General features: G+C 43.2%; 1 long non-coding RNA gene across 1 annotated transcript in view; it reads left to right on the top strand.

The window, feature by feature from the left end:
- The window catches only part of LOC131836455 (uncharacterized), a 108,224-nt gene that overhangs the window by 39,360 nt on the left and 46,318 nt on the right, over positions 1 to 22,546 (top strand). Inside the window, exon 3 of the long non-coding RNA XR_009355621.1 lies at positions 9,888 to 9,985. This is a non-coding gene — a long non-coding RNA (uncharacterized LOC131836455). The remainder of the gene's footprint in view (positions 1 to 9,887; positions 9,986 to 22,546) is intronic.

Below are 22,546 nucleotides of genomic sequence, written 5' to 3'. Positions count from 1 at the left end.
CCTTCGTAAGCATTCTTCTCCTGCCCCCTCCCCATAACATGGCGACCCGTCTCGGGCTTTCAGAGTGACAAAGGCACATCACAGATCCATAAGAAGGAAAGCTTTATAACGTGCCCTAATTTGGAAAAGAATATTTTACCAAAGAGCAAAGGAGGACTTGTATTTTTTTTCTGCCCTCAGGAGGCCCCGTCTTGCAACCCTGTAGGTCTAGGGCTGAACGGGAGGCACTGCTGTGTTCACACGTTTAGTCTAGAGTACTTCTAATTCTGTCCTTCAGCCGTCAGGCACGTAGGCAATTTCCTCTTATGAAGTTGGTGGTTGTAACTAAACAGGTGCAGATTTGAGGAAATGCAGGCCGCCTCCACTAAGCCCCTGCCGCCTGTGAGATTAGGTTGATAAGGGACTCCCCCCACCCTTAATTTATTCACCCCAGTCCCCACCCCCTGTCTGCCCCGGGCTCGACCCCTCGCAGCTGGGCCCCACAGCCCTGGCGGGGGAACTGTCGAGTCGCGCCCAACGTGAGCAACGAGCCTGCGGCTCAAAGGAAAGCACACAGGGACACGAAGGTCGAATTCCCGCTGGCGCAGAACCGCGGTCCAAGGCTCCGTCCTACCCTCCCCCCCTGCCGCCCCTCCTTCCGGGCCGGGGGAGATGTGTGGGGGTGGGGCAGGGAAGCTCGGCGGAGGGAAGGCGAGCCCCACAACCGCGTGGCTTTCGAGGCTGCCACCGCCCGGCCCTTCGCGCCGCCTCTGCCGCCCACGCGGCCAGCAGCTCTGCAGATCCCGCCTGCAGAGCGGAGCGGCGGGACGTGCTGGCTGCCGGCCCGGTCCCAGGGAACCCCGCCTGGGCTCAGGGGCGCGGCCGAGCGCGCTGACTCACGCTCTCGCTACGTGCGCGGCGAGCGGGGCCGGGCCGGGCGTGGGGGCCAAGCCCACGCCGCCGCCGCCCGCGCGCTGGTTGGGTGGTTCGCGCACAGCCGCGCGCGCCCGCGCCGCGCGCCCGCCGAGGACTTCACCCCAGGCTGGCCGCTGGGACCGATTTTGATCTTCTTTACGGCTTTAGGGCTACTGAGGGGCTGTGATCTTTGATCCTCAGCGGCGGCACCCGGGGATTTCTGCCAGGCAGGGGCGCCACGATCACGTCGGGTCCGCGTGGGCGCCGGGCTTCACCTCTCCCCACTTCTGGGCCGGGGGATGCGGGTGGTCCACTGAGACCCAAGGCCCGGTGTCTGGGTTTGCACTTCGCAGCCCCTTACCTCAGTGAAGAGCCATCTGTAGTCTCGCACCCTCTTTGTTTTGGTCGATCCCTAAACGACCCTGTGACGCGGGCAGGATTGGAAGGGCAGGCGCTGTTCAATCCTCGGGACAGCCGAGGAAATCAGAGCTTATGTTTTAGGTATTTTATGCGTTGGCAAGAAAACAGTTTGCTGTAACTTATATAGAGAGATACTTAGCTCTTTAATAAATACATTTGAGTGCCGGCAGAGCCTGTTTTACCAACATCTTCCATTCTCCTGTGTTCACTGGAAAGACAAGTTAAAGAGGAAAAAAAGAGTCCGGGGGGTGTGTGTAGGGGGGCGCGGGGGGCTGGGGGAGGGGGAGTTTATATTAATAAGTGTGAAATCGGCCCACTGTCTACACAGCTGTTACCTTTTGGTAGGCTTTAAAGGGACACAGCTGAGCTTACAGTAAGACCAGTGTTCACTGAATAACTGGCCAGTCCTCCTCAAATACACCAAAGGGGTCCTAGGATGCCTGCCATAGATGAAGGTCGTGCTGCTGCGGCGTGGGGATGGGGGGAGGACCGCACCTGGAACGCGAGGCCTGCGTCTGAATCCTGAGGCTTTTTGTCATTGCCAGTGACCCTGGGCAGTGTGACTGACATCACTCAGCTTCTTCCCACTTCGGGTTGCCATGAGGTTCGAGATGAGAATGTGTTTGGAGTTTCCTTCTCTACCGTGACCCGTAGAAAGGAGAGGCGGGGGGTGGGGTGGGGGGTTCTTTTCCCTGATCCTACACAATCAGGGGTGGGAAGGGGGAGACATTGTCCACTTCAGAAAAATCTGTGTCACTTTTGTTTGTTCATCTCGGGTAAACCACGGAGAACACAGTTTCTATAGAGTCAGTAGGAACAAAGATGAGTTAATTCTCATGGAAATTCTACCTTTAGACACAGCCCAAGGTTATGGGATCTTGACTGCAAACACAAGAGCTAAGCCACTTGGAGAGCACTCTTCAGTTTGCCTACTTTGTTTTTGTTTAAAAAAAATTTTTTTTTGGAGGGGGTAGAGGGTTTGCCAAACTCCAGATTCTAAAATTAATATATGATTTTGTAAAAACAAATAAACTAAGATATAAAGACACAAAAGTCCCATATATATATATGGGACTATAAAGGGTTTTGTGTCTTTATATATATATATATATATATATATATATATATATATATAATGTTAGCCTTTCAGGTATATTTCTTCCTAGTGACTTTAAAAATTCTTTTTAATATAACTGAGGCCACAGTCTACGTTACTTTATTTACCTTGTGTAATGTTTTAGCATACACATTCTCCCATGTCATTAAACCTTTATCGTCACTGTCATGAATATATTATATTTTTTCAACATTATTGGAAGTTTAGGTTGTTTCCATTTTTTGACTAAGCAATACTCCAGTGAATATCTTTGTATATAATTATTATCTCTTTAGCATGGGTTTCCTGAAGTGGAATTTTTAGGTCAAATAATATAAATATTTTCATAATGAGATCACACTGCCTATTGACCATTCCCATGTGTGCAGAGACTAACTGCCTTCTTGACTACAGTATTGCCAGTGCCCAGCGTGGAGTTGGTTACTGTGCAGTGGAGTTGGTTACTGTGCAGCATTGAAGGAATGGCTACAAAGACAAATTTTCATTTACAACAAAATTTGCCTGGAAGATATTAAAACCAAAAATTGTGTTTCATCCCAAATGGTTCTAACCATGTGAAGCTAATAAAGAACTTTGAACCTTAAGGGACAACCCCCCACCCCCCCACGCCCCCTCACCCCCCACCTCAAGAACTGACTGAAGACTTTTCTGTTCAATCAGTAACGGGACTAGTTTAAATTTACTACCCACCCAGAGGGCTCGTTTTCAGTGCTTGATTAGAATAACCATCAGGCACTCCTCCTTCCTAGCACTTCAGACCAAACCAAACCAAATCTGGACTTTTCCCCCTTTAGGGTACTGTTCTGCGAATGTCTCCGGTGGTGTGTGCTCCCTTGGCTGGTAAATTAGTAGACTCAGGTGTGATTTAGAAAAAGGAAAAAACACCTCAGGTGCTCTTGGTCTTTATTCTTTGACAAATGAGTATTGTCAAATTGTAAGTCATGAAATACACAGCAATCTACATTTTTTAAAAATCAGTTTCTAAGTGTGTTTCATTGTTCCTTTGCTAATATTGAGTATTACAATTTTCAGAACCTCTGTTAGTGAAAATTTTTTTTGCCTGTCAAATGAGCTAGACTGAACCTTTTATTTTTTATTTTTAAAAAAGGTTTATTTATTTAATTTAGAGAGAGAGGTGGGGATGGGCTGGGGTGGAGGGAGGGCAGAAGGAGAGGGAGAGAAAGTCTCAAGCAGACTCCTCACTGGGCATAGAGCCCAGCATGGGTCTTGATTCCAGGACCTGAGATCATGACCTGAGCTGAAACCAAGAGTTACATGCTTAACCAACTGAGCCACCCAGGAGCCCCTAGACTGAACCTTTTAATACAAGTGCTATGATTCTCTATTTATATTTTTATTTATTGTGATCTTAGTGATTTATCAGTTTGTATGACCCTTTAATATACTAAGGATATTACAGAGTAATCATAATATTTTCAAAGTGAAGCAACACCAGGAAGATCCTGATGCAACACATTATTTTGACGTATTAAATTTTTGAAGTAATTATATGTTTACATTACTTATTGCTGGAGGTGTTCTTAGGAATGGGTAGTTTCTAGCCACTGGAATGATCTAAGTAGAGGCTGTTGGATCCCTTAGGGAGGAACTGAAAGGATATAAGACTAATAAGTTTTGGAAGCTAGTTTTCTTTTTATACTCTGTGAAATCAACCAGATCTTATTAGAATTAAAGGATGATTTTCTGAATCTGTTTTCTCTATGTACATTTTTTCAGAAAAGCCCAGTTGAAGAGTGTGAATGTGCTTTGTGTTCAGCTGTATCCTGGCCCTTTAGGACTTTATTTACCAGAAATAAACATGCATTTTTGGGCTGCGTGGCTGACTCAATTGGTAGAGCATGTGACTATTGACCTTGGGGTTGTAAGTTCAAGACCCATGTTGGGTGTAGAGATTACTTAAAAATACCCCCCCCTTTTGGGGCACCTGAGTGGCTCAGTAGGTTAAAGCCTCTGCCTTTGGCTCAGGTCATGATCCCAGGGTCCTGGGATCAAGCCCCACATCGGGTTCTCTGCTCAGCGTGGAGCCTGCTTCCCTTCCTCTCTCTCTGCCTGCCACTCTGACTACTTGTGATCTCTGTCTGTCAAATAAATAAATAAAATCTACAAAAAAACCCCCACAACAACCCAAAACTTTATATAAAAAAAAAAAACCCTTTTTTAAGATTTTATTTATTTATTTGAGAGGAAGGGTGGGGGAGAGAGAAAGAGAGTGAACGAGCGCACAAGACCAGGGGGAGAGAGAAGCAGACTCTCCACTGAGCAGGGAGCTTGACTCAGAGCTCTATCCCAGGACCCTGGGATCATGACCAGAGCCAAAGGAAGACGCTTAACTAACTGAGCCACCCAGGCACCCCCAAAAATAAAAATCTTAAAAAAAAAAATGTACTTTTCCCAAAAGCTTTTTACATGAACATTGATTTTGCAATCTAATTCAATTTTTGGTTTCTTCTATGTAATAAAATTCCATGAACATATTTTACATATGTATTCCTTATTAAATAATCTTTATTATTATAGATTTTTACAAATTTACATGTATATAACTATGCATGGTTGTATGTAAAAACCATGTCTACTGCATTTTATTAATAATATGGATTTTTTTTTAAGGTCATTGCTTATGAGGTTTTCAGTTAGTGCCAACTTTGGAACTACTTCCAGTGTAAAAGTTAGCTCCACTGTGATGTCTATGCAGATTTCTATTGCAGATGTCCATGATAGGGGAGTCTTGAAACAACATAAATGCCATGGATTTTATGTATGCATTTATTACACAATATGAGAGCTGTCTGTGTTCTGACAGCCCTTGTGTTTCTCTTACTGGTGCGCTCATTACTGTGCGAACTATGTACTCACCTGTCTCCCCTCTAGCCTACATGTTTTTGGTGGGGAGGGATCAAGTGGGACTTGATCCTTTTGTATCCCTAGCACTCAGTGTAGTGCTTGGCATTCTACAAGGTTTTTGTTGAGTTGAATTAAATGGAATAAATCACATGCAAAGACCAGGCATGAAACTGTACAAGAGGATTGTACAGATGTGCTGAGAAAGCTAACCGAGTGTGCCCAGGGCCGGAGCTGGGGAATAGAGGAAGCTGAATGATTTGAGTGCTTCCCAGGAACTAGCCCAACCCTGGCATCTCACAGGCTTTCCCTTATTTAATCCTCACAACTTTACTGTTTAAGAGTTTTTTTTTTTGGGGGGGGCAGTTTGTGTTGTTTTTACAGAGAAGGTTTAGAAAGGTTCAGTTAACTTTTGTCAGTCTCTAAATGGTAGAATTAGCATTTTTCTTCAAGCTTAGACTGGCTTGGAAATACAGGCTCTTTTCTCGTGACCAGGATGCCTGCAGTAAATAGCTCAGTCTCGACTCAGGGTAGAGCTGGGGAAGAAAGGTGTGTTGGTTTAGAAAAGCAGTTGGTTCCAACAACCTAGATGAATTTTGTCTCTGTATCTCTCTCTCTCCACTCTTTACATTTCTGCATGCCCTCTGCTTCAGCTTTTCTCACCCTCTCAAGACCCAGGGCCCTCATGGTGCCCCCTCCTTAGAGTGCCCTCCCCACTGCCCCCACCCCGGACCCTCTCTCCACACAAGCCACATACTCCCTCCTTCCCATCCAGCTATAGGCCTATCCTTCTTCCATTTAATCTGATAAACTCTTCTAGAAAAATAATAGAATAATTGTTTTAATGTTTCCTCTCCTCCCCATGTGTTATTTAAAATGCAGATGCTAGTGGTAGGAGTTCTAAAGTTGAGAGGGAGGCATTTGGGCAGAAGGGTATTTTGTCTCTTCAAATAAAACCAGAGACTGCAGCCACTTACTCTCCAGCACAGCAGAAAGGGCCCTTAGTTCTCTAGGATAATAATAAGAGCCAACATTTCATTTGTGCAATACATTCACGTGAAGGCCTACTGTGTACTACTGTTTTAGGTGCTTAATGTGAATTAACTCTTTTACCCTCTTTGCATCCCAGTGAGGTAGGTAATAATGTTGCCCATACAGTTGGTGGGAGGAGAGTTGGGATCAGAGCCCTGTGGGTTTGACTCTGGAGCACTAGGACACTCAGCTCAGTTGGAGGCAGTGGGGAGGCAAGGGGAGAAGACCAGGGTGAGGGAAAGTGGGAAAGGGGGTAACAGAAAAAGAGAAGCTCTTAACAGTGGCTTGGGAATTTGACTGGACATGAAACAAAAAATAAGGTTAGCCAGTGAATTGTTTTTGGAATCCATTAAAGAGGTAGTTTAGAGCAATTAGAATGGGGGACGAATTAGCACCTGTTCCAAGGGGGCAGCCACAAATTGTTGGGGCCCAGAGGAGTGGGAACACCCCTGGGGTGTCATAAACTCTGTAGTTTATGACAGATAATTTACTATTGGGTGGAACTCTTTGGAAGCACAGCCAGCCAGGAGGGAGAGAAGGAGTCTGCCAAGGGATATTATAGGGGAAGGTTCCAGCTGTAAGTGTGAGCCAGAGGGAGGGAGGAAATGAGCTTTTCCTGGTGGGTGGATTTCACCCAAATGGAAGTCCAAATATGGGCCTCCAAGAGTTGGTGGATGACAGGAGGGGGCCTGGTGTATCTGGGAATCTTAAAGCCAAGATCATTCTTAGCTGAATGGGGGTGGATTCCTGGGAAGACTTCTCATCATTACAAAGTATTTATTAAGTCTTAAGCTCTAATAGTTTCTCAAAAAGTGAATATTTCTGGAAAAGACCCTTAGGAGGTATGAGAGAGACATATTCTCGGGTAAGAGGCCAAAGGCAGGCGGTCAGGCTCTCAGCAGCATTCTGTGCTAGGGTGATTAGTTGATTGTTCTCGTTGGCCTGGGACTATTCCAATTTTGCACAGAAACTCCAGCCCCGCCTTCAAAATACTCAAGACTCTGCTCATATGTTACCTCTCAATAGAGGTCTTCCCTGATCATTGTCTGACATAGTATCCCACCCCATCCCCAGTGGTCACATCCTACCCCCTTATCTTGATAATGCTTATGCCCGTGAAAGCATCTTGTTTATTTGCTTATTTTCTCTTCTTCAAAACCAGAATATAAGTTCCAGAAAGACAGGGATTTGGGCTTGTTCACTGTTGTATTCCCAGCACATAGAACAAGACTGTGTACATAGAATGTGCTCATTATATATCTGTTGAATGAATGATCACTGTAAAGGTTTCCAGGGCTGTGCTCAGCTTTGGATGTATAATGATGAGCAAAACCAGAAATGCTTCTTGAGCTCATGAAGCATTGAATTTAGTGGAGGAGAGAGAAACATCAATGACATATTTTCACATACACAAGTAAAATTACAACTGGGTTGAATGAACAGATGCCTAAAGCCTAAAGGAAGGGTATGGATGCTTTGAGAAAGTTATGATGCCAGGTGGAGTCTGGGGCCCTGAGCTAGTGAAAGCTTGCCTAAGGAAGTAATGATTGTGTTGAATCTGAAGGTTGGAGAAAAAAATGCTTTCTTTGGAAGAGGAAACTGCATGTGCAAAAGCCCTGGGGCAGAATGGTACAGGCTTGTTTCAAAAACCACAGCCAGGCCCTGTGGCTAGTATACAGAAAGCAAGAGCACTTATGGTGCCCTGTGAGGCCAGGCTGGAGAGGTAGGCACAGCCAGGCCACTTAGGGCCTTGTGCATTGGAGGCCTTGCTGAGGATTTGCCTATTTTTTCTTCAAGAATGATGGGAAATCATTGAAGGTTTTTAAGCAGGGTGTGTGTGCACGTGTGCATGCATTGTGTGTGTGTGTGTGTGTGTGTGTGATGATTAATCTTTTGTATTTTGAAGTGAACTTCTAGTTGATTGTCAGGATTCCTCCATCCCAGTGGCTAAATGGTTAAAAGGTTAAAAGTCAGAAAGAGAATAATTAAAATATCATCATTAAAGGTGGCTCAATATCTTAATTCTTTTCTTCTTCTCTCTGTTGATGTGGCCTAAATAAAGGCAGAACAACGGGGGAATCAAATTTGTGGCCAAGTAGTTTTTTGAGGACTCTTTCTAGAACTTGGGACTCCATAGATCTGTGAAGCCATTGTTTTCAAAGCACTCCCCTAGGCTCTGTGGGAAGAGAAAAAAGAAACCACATGAATGTTCTTCCACCTTGGGGAGCTTAGATATTTAATGACAGGTATGCAAATGAGAAAAGGTATAGGATAGACCCAGAAACAAGTTGTACAAGAACTGCTTCCTAGAGATACTCAGGCACATGTTAATATACAACCTCCTGAGAGCAAGGTCCATGTCTGAATCATTTTCATTCTTCCCATAGAAGTTAGCTGACTACCTTGCCCAAGAGATATGTTAAAGGAATGAAGCTAAGTCTGGTCGCCTCAGTAGAGAAGAACAATTAGACAATAAGCAAATCAGGCCTCTGGTGATACTTCCATTGTAAAAAGTACTTCTAAATAATGTAATCTACGTGACAAGTTTTACATCCATTTTTTTGGTTGTTCACTGCTGTGTCCCCGGTGCCTAGTATTTTGTCATTCAATAATATTTGTTGAATACATGAATTTCCTACCTTAAGTGAGAAGCTTAAGAATGATCACGTCAGATAACTTAATGAGGAATTGCTTAAGTCAATTAATGGTCCCTCTATATGATGGGATACTATTCAACATCTAAAGAGTATGTCACTGGGACTCCTGGCTGGCTCAGTCGGTAGAGTTGGAGCATGTGACAAGGTTGTGAGTTCAAGTCCCATGTTGGTTACAGATAGTCCTTAAAGTAAAATCTTAAAAATAAAATAAAATAAAATAAAGAATATGTCAAGGAAGAAGAAGGCTTCCTGACTAGGCAGGTTGGTGATAACACAGGCCTTGGTGGCCCACTGTCTGGAGTGGAAACCCAGTTCTGCCACTCACTAGCTGTGTGACCTTGGGAGAGGTTTTAACCTCTCTGTAATAGGACTTCCTCAGCTGTACAATGGGTATAATAAGAGTACATACCCCAGAATTCTTATGAGGATTAATGAGCTGATGTATAATGAGTTTATATATAAAGTATGTAGGGCAGGGCTTGCTATGCAGTAAACACTCAGTGAATATCAGTTCTAAATGCTTCGCATATAGTGATTCCCAATCCTCATAACAACCCTATGAAGCAGACACTGATTTGCAAGTTAAAAAAATTTTATTTTATTTAAAGATTTATTTATTTATTAGAGAGAGCATATGCACTGGGGTTGGTGGGGAGGAGCAGAGCGAGAGGGAGAGAGAATCCCAAGCAGACTCCCCGATGAATGTGGAGCCCTAGACAGGGCTCTGTCCCGTGACCCTGAGATAACCACCTGAGCAGAAACCAAGAGTCAGATGCTTAATTGACTGAGCCACCCAGGCAACCCGGATCGCCGTATTTTAGTAAGTGTGATTCTCGGAATGTGATGAGTAGAAGTTGGGCAGTATTATGAAGAGGAATAACATGATCTAATTTGTATTTTAACAGGATCACTGTATCTGCTGTGTGAAAAACAGACTGGGGAGGCTGGAAGGGGCAAGGCCAGAACCAAGGAGACTACTTAGGAAACTATAGCAAGAGTCAAGGTAAGATACGTTGTTGGCTTGTGTCAGGATGGCAGCAGCTGAGGTGGTGAAAAACAGTGTGTTTCAGGATATGTTTTGAAGATACAACTCCATTCCAGGAGTTGCTGATGGAAAGGATAGGAGGTATGAAAAAGATGAGTCATGGATGAATACACAATTTTGGAGCCAATCAACTGGAAGGATGGAATTACCATTTACTGAATAAGGAAAGACTGTAGGAGAATGGGGTTGGAATGTGTAGTTGGAGATGCCTATGTGTCACCTAAGCTGAGATGATAAGTAGACGGGGGGACATATGAGTCTGGAGTTTAGGGAGGAGTTCTGGGATAGAGATAGGATGTACAACTCATTGGCCTACAGTCAGTGTAAAAAACCATGTGACTGGTTAAAATCACTGAAGCAGTAAATAGATATGGAAAGCAGAAGTCTAAGGCTTGAACCCAATCTTCAGAAGCTGGGGCGTGAGGAGGAACTAGCAAAGACTGAGGGGGACCTCAGTGAGGCGGGTAGAAAACCAGGAGCATGATAGAATCCTGGTAACCACCCAAAGAAGAGATTCAAATGTTTTACATGTTTTAAAATGTAATCTTGGAAACATCCTTGTCAGTTGCCCCTGTAGCCATGTAGGTGATGTCACAAGTGGAGGAACCAGGGCTCACACAGTTTGGGTCCAAGATGCACAGTTTGTAGCAGAAATTGGATTAGAGAATGATTTGTCCGACTTTATGTCCAGCGTCTTTTTCTTGTACTACATTTCTGCACCATGGACCCCTCTTGGTCAGAAGAGGGAGACTTGTCCCATCAATTTTATTGAGTTATTCCCCTTAACTTGAAAATGGTCTGTTCTAAACTAGTCATTCCACTTGTGTGCCCTGGTGGAGAAACCTATTTGGTATTCAAGTAAGAGCGCCTACAACAAAAGAAGACTGAAAAGGAAATAGGTTAGGCAGCTGCATTGTCAACAGCTGAAGAATATGATAGAATTAGCCTGCTTAGGGATTTCAAGTTGGAATTCCCCAGCCTGGTGGGAGTTGATGGGCATGATCACAGAGCCTGTGCTCTGGGCCACAGAGGGTCAGTTGTACAGAGCTGTGTGTGCACTCACACTCGCACCTAGGGTGTGTGGATACATGTGCATATGAGAGAGAGAGAGAGGGAGTAAAAAAAAATTTAAAAAGCAAAATACCTTGCCAACCTCATCAGCCTGTTTGTTGAACTGACCCTGGGGTGCCTAAACCCAATGGGCCTGCAGGGCTCTACCAGAAGAAGCCTGAGATCAGGCGGATGAGAAGTGACAGAGGTGGCCCCACTATGGAAAGAGAGGTCAGGGACAGTGATACATTCTCTGTTTGTTTCCATCAGTATAGAGAGGAAGGTGAAAGCCATCCAGAAATTTCAATACGCTCTACCTACCCCACCTTCTTCCAGGCGTCAGTGACATGATCTTGAAACTGGGAAAACGGAGTTGGACAAAACTGTAAGGAATTCTATGGAGTGGGGGGTGGGCAGGAGGACACTGAAATATCTCTAAAGGTAAAAAATCTGTAAAGGCTAAAAAAATGAGTAAGAAAAAAAATTCAGAATAGAATGGGCCAGCAAATAGTCTGGTTGAAGCTAAACACATGGAGAGAAGAGACCCGGGTGAGGAGTTACCTGAATTTGGGGGAGGTGGGATGTGAGACGAGGCAACTCAGAAACAGGCTTCGACACAGAGCCACGATCTGTGGGGTCACCCCCAGTGGCCTCTGGTTGTTGGCAAACCTATTCCAGCTGCAAGGGGGCTCAGACTATTTAATCCGACATTGTTTCTTAGAGGGTAAGTAGTTTTTTTTTGTTTTTGTTGTTTTTTTGTGTTTTTTGTTTTGTTTTGTTTTTTTAAATGAAGACTTAATTTGTTAGAGCAGTTTTGTGTTCAGTTTTAGAGCAGCAAAATTGAGGGGTAGGTATGGAGATGGCTCACAGCTGCCCTGTCCACACGCATAAATAGCCTCCATCATCATCAACCTCCCCCACCAGAGTGGTATGTTTGTTATAACTGATGAACCCATACTGACCCGCCATATTGCCGCCAAGTCCATCATTTATGGTACAGTGTCGTCACACATTTGTGCTAACGCACAGACTGTACTACCCTAATGTAAATAAATACTGGACCTTGGCTTAGCAGTTTTCCTCTTGCAAAGATATGTAAGTAAATGTAGAAATGTTTAAGAGAACCATCAAACTCAGAATAGTTCTATTAATTTGTGTACCTTTGGTATTTGAAGTATTTGCAATATTTACAGGAAATTGGCCCAAGAGAGTAATGGTCATTTTTTTGACTATTTTAAATAATGGGATTAAGAAATTGATTTAGTTATGTGATTTTAAATTAAAAGACATTCTAAAATTACCATCAGTATTGGAATATTTGAGAGACTGGAAAATTTGTCATGCTTTAAAGTTTATTTTATTAGAGCTTTAAGAGATTTTTAGATGTTTCATGTCCTTATAAAAGATTAAGTATGTCATATTACATATTAATATTGAATATATTTATAGTATATTATATAACTGCAGCAAATGTATTTATAATATAATTTAAATATTAAATATATATCACTTATATATTAAATTTTAAAATATAAATGTGGCGTAAAATGTTTGAGTTAGTTTTGTAAACTGAATTTGTAAATGGAATCAAGCATTAATTAAAAACCTCTTAAATGTGATTAACACTTGATGTATTTATGAAGACCAATAATACCTCCAAATTGAACTTAAAAGTTTAAGGGAGACCTAAATTTTTCAAGTTTGTAACCTCAACAGTTTGAGGATTAAATTTTAAAAATCGAAGTAGCTCTCTGTAATCATTTCTATGTAAAGAGAAGGTCCTTGATATTACAAAAAAAAATCTCATTATTCTGTCAGGGGCCTGATGGCAGCTGGATGCCTGGTCCTCCATGTGTTAATGACTCGTATTTCCAGCTAGCTTGCCCTTGGAGGATGGCAGGCTAAGGCAGGACTCTGTGGGGGAAGTGGAGAGCCTTGGTGTCTGGGAGTCCAGGAGGTAGAGGCAGCGCAACTCCCTTTTTCCTCAGGGGCATGTTGATTTTGCCTCTATAGGAGACTGGGCAATAGGGCTGAGAGCTACAAAGATAACAGGGAAAGCAAAATGCGAGAGTAGATGACAGAGTAAGAGGCAACTTTAGAAGCAATAAAGGAACCAAATCATTTTATAGATAAGGAAACTGAGCCTGGGAGAGGTTAATGATTCGTCAAGATCTCTTGGTTGGCTAGTCAGAGGTAGAGATGAAACTGGACAATGGATCCTCTAACAACTCCTAATTCAGGATTCACTGATACCAGGAAGTTTATCAGTGCAGGGTAGGTGGTTTTGATGGTCAACATCAAGTCAGAGCACAGGTTGATGGTACAGATTTTACAGTTTGTCTGAAGGGCTACTGCCTGTCTTCCAAGGCTTTAGATAGAAATCGTTAAATACACTCACCTCCTTCCTGTAGACTTTTAAGTCTCTTCTGGATCCTGGGCCTGAATCCTGGACCTTTCAAAGCAACCTAGTTCTGAGAGGAAAGTCCTCAGGACTAAGATGTCCTTGTTTGGGTAGAGGTCTTAGGAGGAGCCCCCCTTTGAGGCCCTCTCTTAGGCCCTGTGCAAAACACCAGTGTGGCAGCGTCCAACTGGGATAGGTCCTGGTGGGAGGAGGAATGGGAATGTTTGGGGGGAATGGGCCTGGTGAGGAATGAGGGCAAATCCGTGTATCCTGGAAAATGGAAGGTTTCTGAAAAGGGCAAGGATAGAGGATGTGATTTTGCAAGGCTGCCCCTGAAGGTAAAGAAAGGAGGAGAAGCCCAAAGGAGGTTTCCTTGAATTTCATCCTCCAGCCAGCTCTCCCAGGAAGGAGCTTCTGAGCTTCTGAGGGATGTCCCTGAGGTGGGCTGAGGAAGCTCTGAGTGAACATCTCTAAGGGAGGAGGGGCAGTGGCACCACTGAAGACTGTGTGAAGTACAAGGAGCCCCTCATTTTGCATGTTCTTCCCATGGCTCTTACCATATCTACCACATTTAATAACGCGCTTTACAACTGGGCTGATTTGGATACTTTTTGCAATAATCTCTCTAGGGAGACAGAGCAGGTAGAAATATCCTTGTTTTAAAACTGGGAAATCTTTAAGACCCAAAAGGATAAAAACATGCCAAATAGAGGAAAAACCTAGGAAGAGGTAGGGCCTGATTTCTCAACTCGAATCTAGTGACCCTACCCACTTCTTCCATTCTTCCTCTTTTCCTTCTCTTTTTAGTTTTAATGGTTTTATTCGTTTTTCTTCCTTATGGAGGCAATATATGATCCTTGCTAAATGTTATTAAATATATTAAGATAGAATAAAATATAGGTAATAGTAGAAAAGAATAAAAAATTATAATTCTACCACTTAGAGATGATCACTGTGAACACCTTGATGTATGTCATCTTGCATTCTTTTCTGTGCATACAATAGATGTTATTATCAATATGGCTTCATACTACTTGTCTTTTCTATAACACGCTTTTTTCCTTTTTCTTCCCTTTTTTTTGCTTTGACACAAAGAGGGGGAATAAAAGAGCCTTTAGACTAAACTCTTTTTTTAAAAAAAAATTATTTTAGAGCTAGATGGAGGGGGAGAGGGAGAAGGGCAAGCTGTCCCTGCACTGAGCACAAGAAATTGATTTAGTTTTGTGATTTTAAATTAAGTCCTACTGGGGCTCCGTCCCAGGAACCTAAGATCATGACCTGAACTGAAATCAAGATTTGATACTTAACTGACTGAGCCACCTAGGTGGTACCCCTAGACTAAATCCTTAAATTTTTATTTTTATTTTTTTTTGCAGGGGGTGGGGGGCACCTGGGTGGCTCAGTTAGTTAAGTGTCTGCCTTTGGCTCAGGTCATGATCCTGGAGTCCCATGTTGGGTTCTGTGTTCTGCAGGGAGTCTGCTTCTCCCTCTCCCTCATGCACTCTCTCTTTTTCAAATAAAAAATAAAATCTGAAAAAAAAAACTTTTTTAACCAAAGTAATATATGTACATGATTGAAAAAGTTAAGCTAGTACTACAACTCTAATGTTGAGAAATATTTACCATGTTCCTCCTACCCCACATTTGATTCCACTCCAGAGGTGAGTACTTCTAAATCTTAGAGCTTTCTAAATAGCAAGCTTATAATGCTATTTTTTAGGCTTCAGGTTTAGATATTATGCATTGATTTCCTCTGTATGAGATGATGGTTTGGTTTCTTACATTGTGTCCCCCATGTCCCTCACTCTTTCCTTCCTCCCTTTCTCCAAATATGGTCATAACACTGTTTGGTAATGTGGATTAAATGACTATTCAGTAATCACATTTCTACAGGTATGTAAATATCACTAAGGCTGAGCCATATAGGGTACTAGGAGTGTGCTTTCTGTTTTATCAAATTCTTTGTGCCTGGAGTTAATACTTAACTTATTTTTGCTTTAATTTGCTTAGTTGCTTGGTTTTCTATACCGAGCTCTTTCACATAACTGCTAACCACATCTCAATCTATGTGCAAACATTATTTATTTATTTATTCCCTGATAGAGCCCTCTTAAGAGGCTCCTGTCTCCCATCCCCTATCAGGACAGGTAGCTCTCCAGGACTGCTACGTGTTCTTCTCACCATCACCCTGGAACTTTCCTCCACCTCTCTCCCAAGTTGGATCCTCGAATTCTGGCTTCTATGTCTTCTTGTGTCTTAGTTTACTCTCTTAGTTTTATTATATATGCTATCCAGGAGCGACCTGAGACCTATGTCTTTTTTACCCTGCTACATATAAACCTCATCCTTTTAATGTGTGAGGAAATAAATGTTGGTTTTTGTTTTCAGTTCAGCATAAACCAAGGAAAGGAATTTATCCCATGTGGAGTCCAACAATTTCCATTCCAGAATTAGTCAAATTTGTTTTCTTTCTAGATTCAGCAAGCTTGTTACAATTAGAAACTTTGATTTTTTAAGTTTTTATTTTTTTAAGGAATTTATTTATTTATTTATTTGTCAGGGAGAGAGAGAGAGAGCGAGCACGTACACATGCACAAACAGGCAGCGTGGCAGGCAGAGTCAGAGAGAGAAGCATGCTCCCCACTGAGCAAGGAGCCCGATGTGGGACTCAAGCCACAGGACACTGCCACTGAGCCGAAGGCACAGCTTAACCAACTGTGCCACCCAGGTGTCCCCTTTGATTTTTTAAAATTTAATTTTATTTTTTCAGTGTTCCAAGATTCATTGTTTATGTACCACGCCCACTACTCCATCATTGCCTTTAGTCACAAGGCAATAGGAAAAAAAAGGAAGAAAACCCTTTATCTGAAAATCCAATCTGTGACTATCAGAGGAAAGAACAGTATAATGTTTGCTCCATTTAAAGAAAAAGGTGATTTGAATTGAACATCTTCAGCCCACCCACAATCTCTCTGCTTGGAGAGACTGGTGGGTGATGTGCAAATTGTCACATGTGCCTGACCTGGCCTGGCTTTCTCCCAGATTTCAGCCATGTACGTGGCCTGTGGGCTCTCAGATGTGGTTCAATGCTTCGTTTGCCACATTTTTTTTTTTTTTTCAGTACAAAATGCAAGCCTTGGACAGGTGCTGGGGATGTAATGACTTCTGAAATTGTTTCCCAGAAGGCAGTGACTCATCACAGGAAACCCCTTTGTTTTCTCTCTGACCTTCCCTCGGCTTCCTGCTCCACCCATCTGTGCGTGAGTTGTCACATTCCTCACCAATAGACAACAACTTACCTCTCACTTGAGTCAAGAGTGGTAAGTGGAGATGGTTCTGGGGGTAAGTTGAGGCCACCTCTTCCAACAGCAGTGCCCATGAAGGCAGCAGGCATGTTCTTAGTGCCTTGGCCTCTCCCCATTGAGCTATGGGTCAATTTCCATTCCATGACTCCTGGGAAATCCCTTTTCCTGTGTTCCTAACCACATGGATTGTCACATTATCAAAGAAGTGGATTTGCTCTCTTAGCCCTTGCTCTAATCAGGGACTGCTTTTGTAGAACTCCTTTTCTGGAAAATACATGTCACTATACATTTAGTAACAGGTGTTCAATGGTTTTTCATTGATGTGTGCTAAATCAAAGAGGACGTTGGTGGTGGTTGACCCACAGGGCTTCTTCAGGTACAGCCAAGGTCTACCATGGATAAATGTTGAAGTGAACCATACAACTTGGATTCCTACATATTTAGAGTTTAAAAGGAGCTTAGAGGTTATCCAGACTTGCTTTTTCCTTTTATAAGCAAGGATCTTGAAGACCCATCAAGTTACTTTCTCATGATCACCAGTCAGGTCCTGGCCTTGTTGGTCCTGGCCCTTCTGAGGCTGTCTGCATGCTAACGCCCCCCTCTGCACTGCTCTCCAGATGCACTGCAGTCCCACTTCGGCTGCACCCCTTCTTGGCTCTCTGCATCTGAGGGTGAAGAGGGTGAAGAGTCAGGCTGGCAAAAATCCTCCCACAAGGTCTCACCCCTCCTCTGTCACTGCTTTCCCTGGAGTCCCACCATGGCCAGGCTTCTCTCAGACTACAGGCAGATTCAGAATGTTGACTTTGGTTTCCTTTGGCTGAGAACCCATGACTTTCCATGAAGAGTATGTTTCAAAGTAGTTCTTCAAAAATGTCATAGCAAAATACTCACCAAAGAAAATTTCAAGAAGACACAAACAAGTGGTTTTTCAACTTTTTGGATGTTTTCCTTGGGCATTTCCCCACTACACTCCTCCCTTCCAAGGAATAGGTTGGTTGTTTAACTGTAACCATCACCTTACTCATTCAGCTTTGTATCCTGCTGTATTCCATTTGTGTTCTTTTAGGATAACTCTATGACAGAAGGATTGGGAGCAAATACCCGGTCTGCTTTTTTATGAAAGCTTCTGTTAGAACACTGTCACCTATTTAGAAAAATAGGTTCTTTATGTTTTGGTAGGACAAATGATAATGTGCTTGTCTAAGACACATTTGGGGATGGGGCCAGGAGACATGTTCCATATTCCCACTATATCTTTCCATCTTCCTCACTACCCTGTATGAGGCAGCAGGGGTTGCATTCTCTGTCACTGTCAATGGGACGCTGTGCTGATAATCTATGAATCAGAACTCTTCCTTTGCTGCCATGTCCACATTCAGTCATGTCTCCATGGTGGCAGCAGCTCGGCCCCAATCACGATGTTGACCTATTTGTCATCTCTGATCCCTTGTTTACTGTGAAGGAATTTGTCATAAAATAACCAGCTGTGAAGCCTGCACACCCTACAACTCTGTGAAAGCAGAAACCAAGTCTTCTTATAAGTCTTTGGACTGTTTCTCTATCTCCAGTCTGATGTCTAGCAGAAGAAGACACCTAAGAAATGTTCAGCGAGTGAATTAATGGCTAATGTTAATTGTGACTGTAGAATAGTCTTCCTTTTTGGTGACTCCAAAAGCAAAACCACAACTAATGGGAACATCCTTGCCAAACTATTTCCTACCACAAGGGAAGAAATAAACTGAATCAGGAATTGAAAATCAGGAAGGCTGAGAAGTATCTTGGGTAGCAGTGATGATTCCTGGTTTCTCCAGTTCTTTCTTCCTAACTCCTCACAGCCCATAGACCTTGGGTATTACAAAATCCTTTTTATCATTTAAGAATTACAAATGCCTAATTTTTCTTTGTTGTCCTCCTTAATTTTGAAGCAAAAAAGGTTTATTTCCCAAGATAGGTGTAACAAACTCAACTCTAGGGGAAACCCCACATCTTCATAAATTTCCCTTAACACCTCAAAATCTTAGTCATGGGCTAACCTAGTTTTTGATGTAAAATTGCTTCTCAGTGGAAGATTACTCAGCATTAAGAAAGAATGAACAATGTGATAGATACAACCACCTGAATAAATCTCAAAATAATTTTGCTGAAAGAAATCAGAGCAAACAGTATATACCCTGTGATTCCACTTACACAAAATTCTAGAAAATGTAAACTATAGTGACCGAAAGTGGTTGCCTCGTAGGTGGGAAGGGAAGAAGTAGGAGGCAGGGGTTAGAAAAGGGTACCAGAAAACTTTGGGTTGTGATGGGTCTGCTCATTATTATTATGATTGTGGCAATGGTTTCATAAGTGTGTATGTATGTCAAAGCTGGTTGAGTTATGCATTGTAAATATGCAAATTATATTGGGTGTCAGTTACACACCAATAAAGCTGTTTTTAAAATTTTTGCAAGGAAATGGAGTCCTATTCCCCCCCCCCCCTGTATTTCCTACCTCACTCTCCAGCTTCCTCCTGCTAAAAGGTGATCACACCCAATTTTGTTCCTAATGTGCAATCAGTCCTTTTTTATGGTAGGCACTGAGAGTTCTTTGCTTCTTCTGGAAGTAAAGAAAGTATTTAAACTGGGTCACCATTTCCTCCCACTTAATTCCCAGGCCCTCCTGAATGCTACAGAGAAGATTGTCCTCTTCTTTCTGTATGTAGTCAGTTAGGGACTGCTCCCTGCCTGGCTCCAGCAACAGGTTTTTGAATAATCAGCAGCTGCACTTGCATGACTGTGAGCCTTGGTGGGCCATGACTTACCAGCCCCAGTGATAACAATTCTCAGACCTTTCACACGTTCTGGGGGTGCTTTTCAAAATTCCCATCGGTTCTACACAGGATGGCCTGAGACAGTGACCTGCCCATTTGCCTGTTCCTTCTCATATGGTTTCCTCATTGCTCTCCAAGGTGCTTTGGGGTTAGGTACCTCCAGATTCTAGTGAGAAGTGCAGACAGAGCCCCTCCTGAGGAAGTCAGCACTATTCTAATGGTAGAGGTAGTGCTGGAACCTAAGGAAGGATTGGGAATAAATCCCTGGAATATACAGAGGGGAGGCATGGTTGGCCTGCTGAAATGCTGCCTGTTCTCCCATCTTGCATAGACCAGAGGTTCAAGGGTTTAGGTGGTTAAGTAAGTAGGAAAGGCCTTCCATTAGAGCAGGGCTACTCACACCTGTGCTGGTCTGGGAATAAGTAAGAAGTTGAGACTAAGTGTTTAGAAACCTTTATAGCAATATGCCAACCTGATTTTATAACTGTTGGATCTAAGAACAAAAAAATTGTTCTTCTATTTCACATGTCTTTTACTTCAGACTCTTTTCGAGTAATTTATTTTTGTGTTAAAAAGTTGGAGTTTATAATAGATTGGAAATTACCCAAAAAAAAGAAAATGAACTTGCTCTTCACTATCAATCTTTCGAGACAGACTGAGCTAATTCCATGGCCTCTGAAGGACAGTTCTGGGTACCTGCCTTCTAAAGACGTGGTAGATGAGCTATAGAGAGATGTGGACAGTGCCAGGGAGGAAGAGGACAAGGAGTCACCCTTTGTCTCTAGTTCCTTCTCCTTGACCAGACTGTGCATGCGTCCCCGGGGAAGCACTGCACCAAACATAACCACACTTGAGACAAAATTTGAGGGGATTGCCATCAGAGGAGGAGCAGGAAAAACTGTGATTATCACCTGGAACTCTTGCCTTAGGTCAGCGTCCTTCACATTGCACCTTAGGGGCAGGTGCAGGAAGTAGCTGAGAAATAAGGATTTGAGCAGAACCATAGCTCAAGCCTCACTAGTGTGGAGTGAGCTGAAATTGGGAGTCTGACTTAAGAGAATTTCCTACATTTAAGACCTGTACTTGAAGACTTTTCCATTGTATTTTAGGTCTGTCTCTGCTGGTCCCAGCTCTGTTTCTGTAGTAAATCATGGTGTGAAGTGATATTCAGATTCCCAGGGGATGTGGAACAGACCACTGCCCTGCTTGTTCTTGAAGCAGTCAGCTGACCACCCCCTCACACTCCCATATCCTGGAGAGGTGATGGGGGCAGAGACAACAGCTTCTTCTTGTTGCCTCTTCTGGGACTCAGTCTACCCTCATGCTGACGATGATGTACTCCTTGACTGAGAGGAGACAATCAGGTTGGGTGGGTTCTGGCTCTTTAATTTGAGAAAAGCTTCTGTCCTAGCTTTGGAGGAGAAAGGAAACACCCAGTCCACTTGCTTTTTTGTTAAATTAGAGGGTGCTTTCTGCCTTGTAAATTCTCCTGAAATATATGTTGCCTTTGACTTGGTGATGACACAGGCATGTCTGAGTGTGCCTGCTGTGTGGCAATGCATTCTTTCTAGCCCCAAGTGTTAGGGTGCAGGGAAAGCTGCGAGTCGACTTTGGGTGTCTTGTTGGTTGGCGCCACACTGGGAGGAGGCTACTGGAAAGCAGAAGCAGGGTTGGAAACTTGGCGATCTTTCCTCTTGTGCCAAACCCAAGTTAGTGACAATGCAGTCGTAATTACTTTCTTTAGGGATATTTTGCATTGTCTGGAACCATCTGCAAGGAGTTTTAAAGGGAATGACAAAGGAGGACAGGAATAACAGGAAGGCTTTTACCAGATAATGCAATAGTAACTCGTAAAGCCAAGGTGGCACCTGTTGGGGATGGAGTGACTGACTCCCTTGGTCAGGGAGAAGAAGCCTGTGGTCCTAGGTCTTTACCTCTTCTGGATTCCTGCCCTGAAACAGGGACAACCTGAAAAAAATTCAACTCACAGCCACCGGCCCCCCAAATTTAGCAAGACTTCTCCAGTATGAAACAATGTTAGTAAGCATTGGACTATGGCAAAGATTACAACTAATACAGTGTTTCAAGAAAGAGGGATGGATGGGTCTAAGGACACAGGAAAGGCTCCCGGAAAAGTGGGACTTGGACTGGCACTGAGTCCTTCCCTCCTTTGGAATGGAGTGTGAGTTCTAGACTTAACGTTGGATGAATATATAAGCTCTCTGGGCCACACGATGGGGAAGATAGCAACTACATCCTACGCTTTCTGTGGGCATTAAATCCTAGCTGAGTACATGCTTATTAATGTTCCCTCCCTTCCTTCATTTTTGTGGCTGCATAGCGTTTCTTCTGGGATGAATTCCTGGGAATGGCTTGCCAATTTGGATGCAAAGCTTAGATTTGCAAGGTTGTGATTTCTCCTTGTCGGGAGGCAATACTATGAACAAAGCAGGGGTCAACAGAAGCTTTTCCTCACTATGTACCCGGGTCCCTCACTGGGCTAAGTATGTCTCTCTTAAGCTGGCAACTCCAAGGCAGAGCTTATACCAAGAGAGACACTTTGCCCAAGTACTCACTTGGCTAAAAATACCAGAGTTCTCAATATTCATATTATGATTCATATTAATCAAGGTCTTAACCCACTGAGCCACCCAGGCGCCCATATTAATCAAGGTCTTGAGTAGTAGCTTCCTTCCTAGCCTCTCCTAATTTAGAAACATTTCCCCATTCTACTATACGCAAAATAGAAAGTTCTAAAATCCTCACCCTAGAGTGCAGTTCATCCTGGAGAAAGGGCCTTTAAAGTGCCTTTAAAATGTTTCCATCAGTAGGAAATTGATCATACATAGAGAGGAAGTAGAGATGATGGAGAAGAGCCCAGACTTGGGATCCGAAGCACTTGCTTCCTGGCTCTACCACTTGATGAGCTACGTGAGTTTGGGTAAATTATTTAA

The sequence above is a fragment of the Mustela lutreola genome, chromosome 7 (genome assembly GCF_030435805.1).
Source record: "Mustela lutreola isolate mMusLut2 chromosome 7, mMusLut2.pri, whole genome shotgun sequence".
Taxonomy (NCBI): Eukaryota; Metazoa; Chordata; class Mammalia; order Carnivora; family Mustelidae; genus Mustela; species Mustela lutreola.
This window is presented reverse-complemented; position numbering and strand designations above follow the sequence as displayed.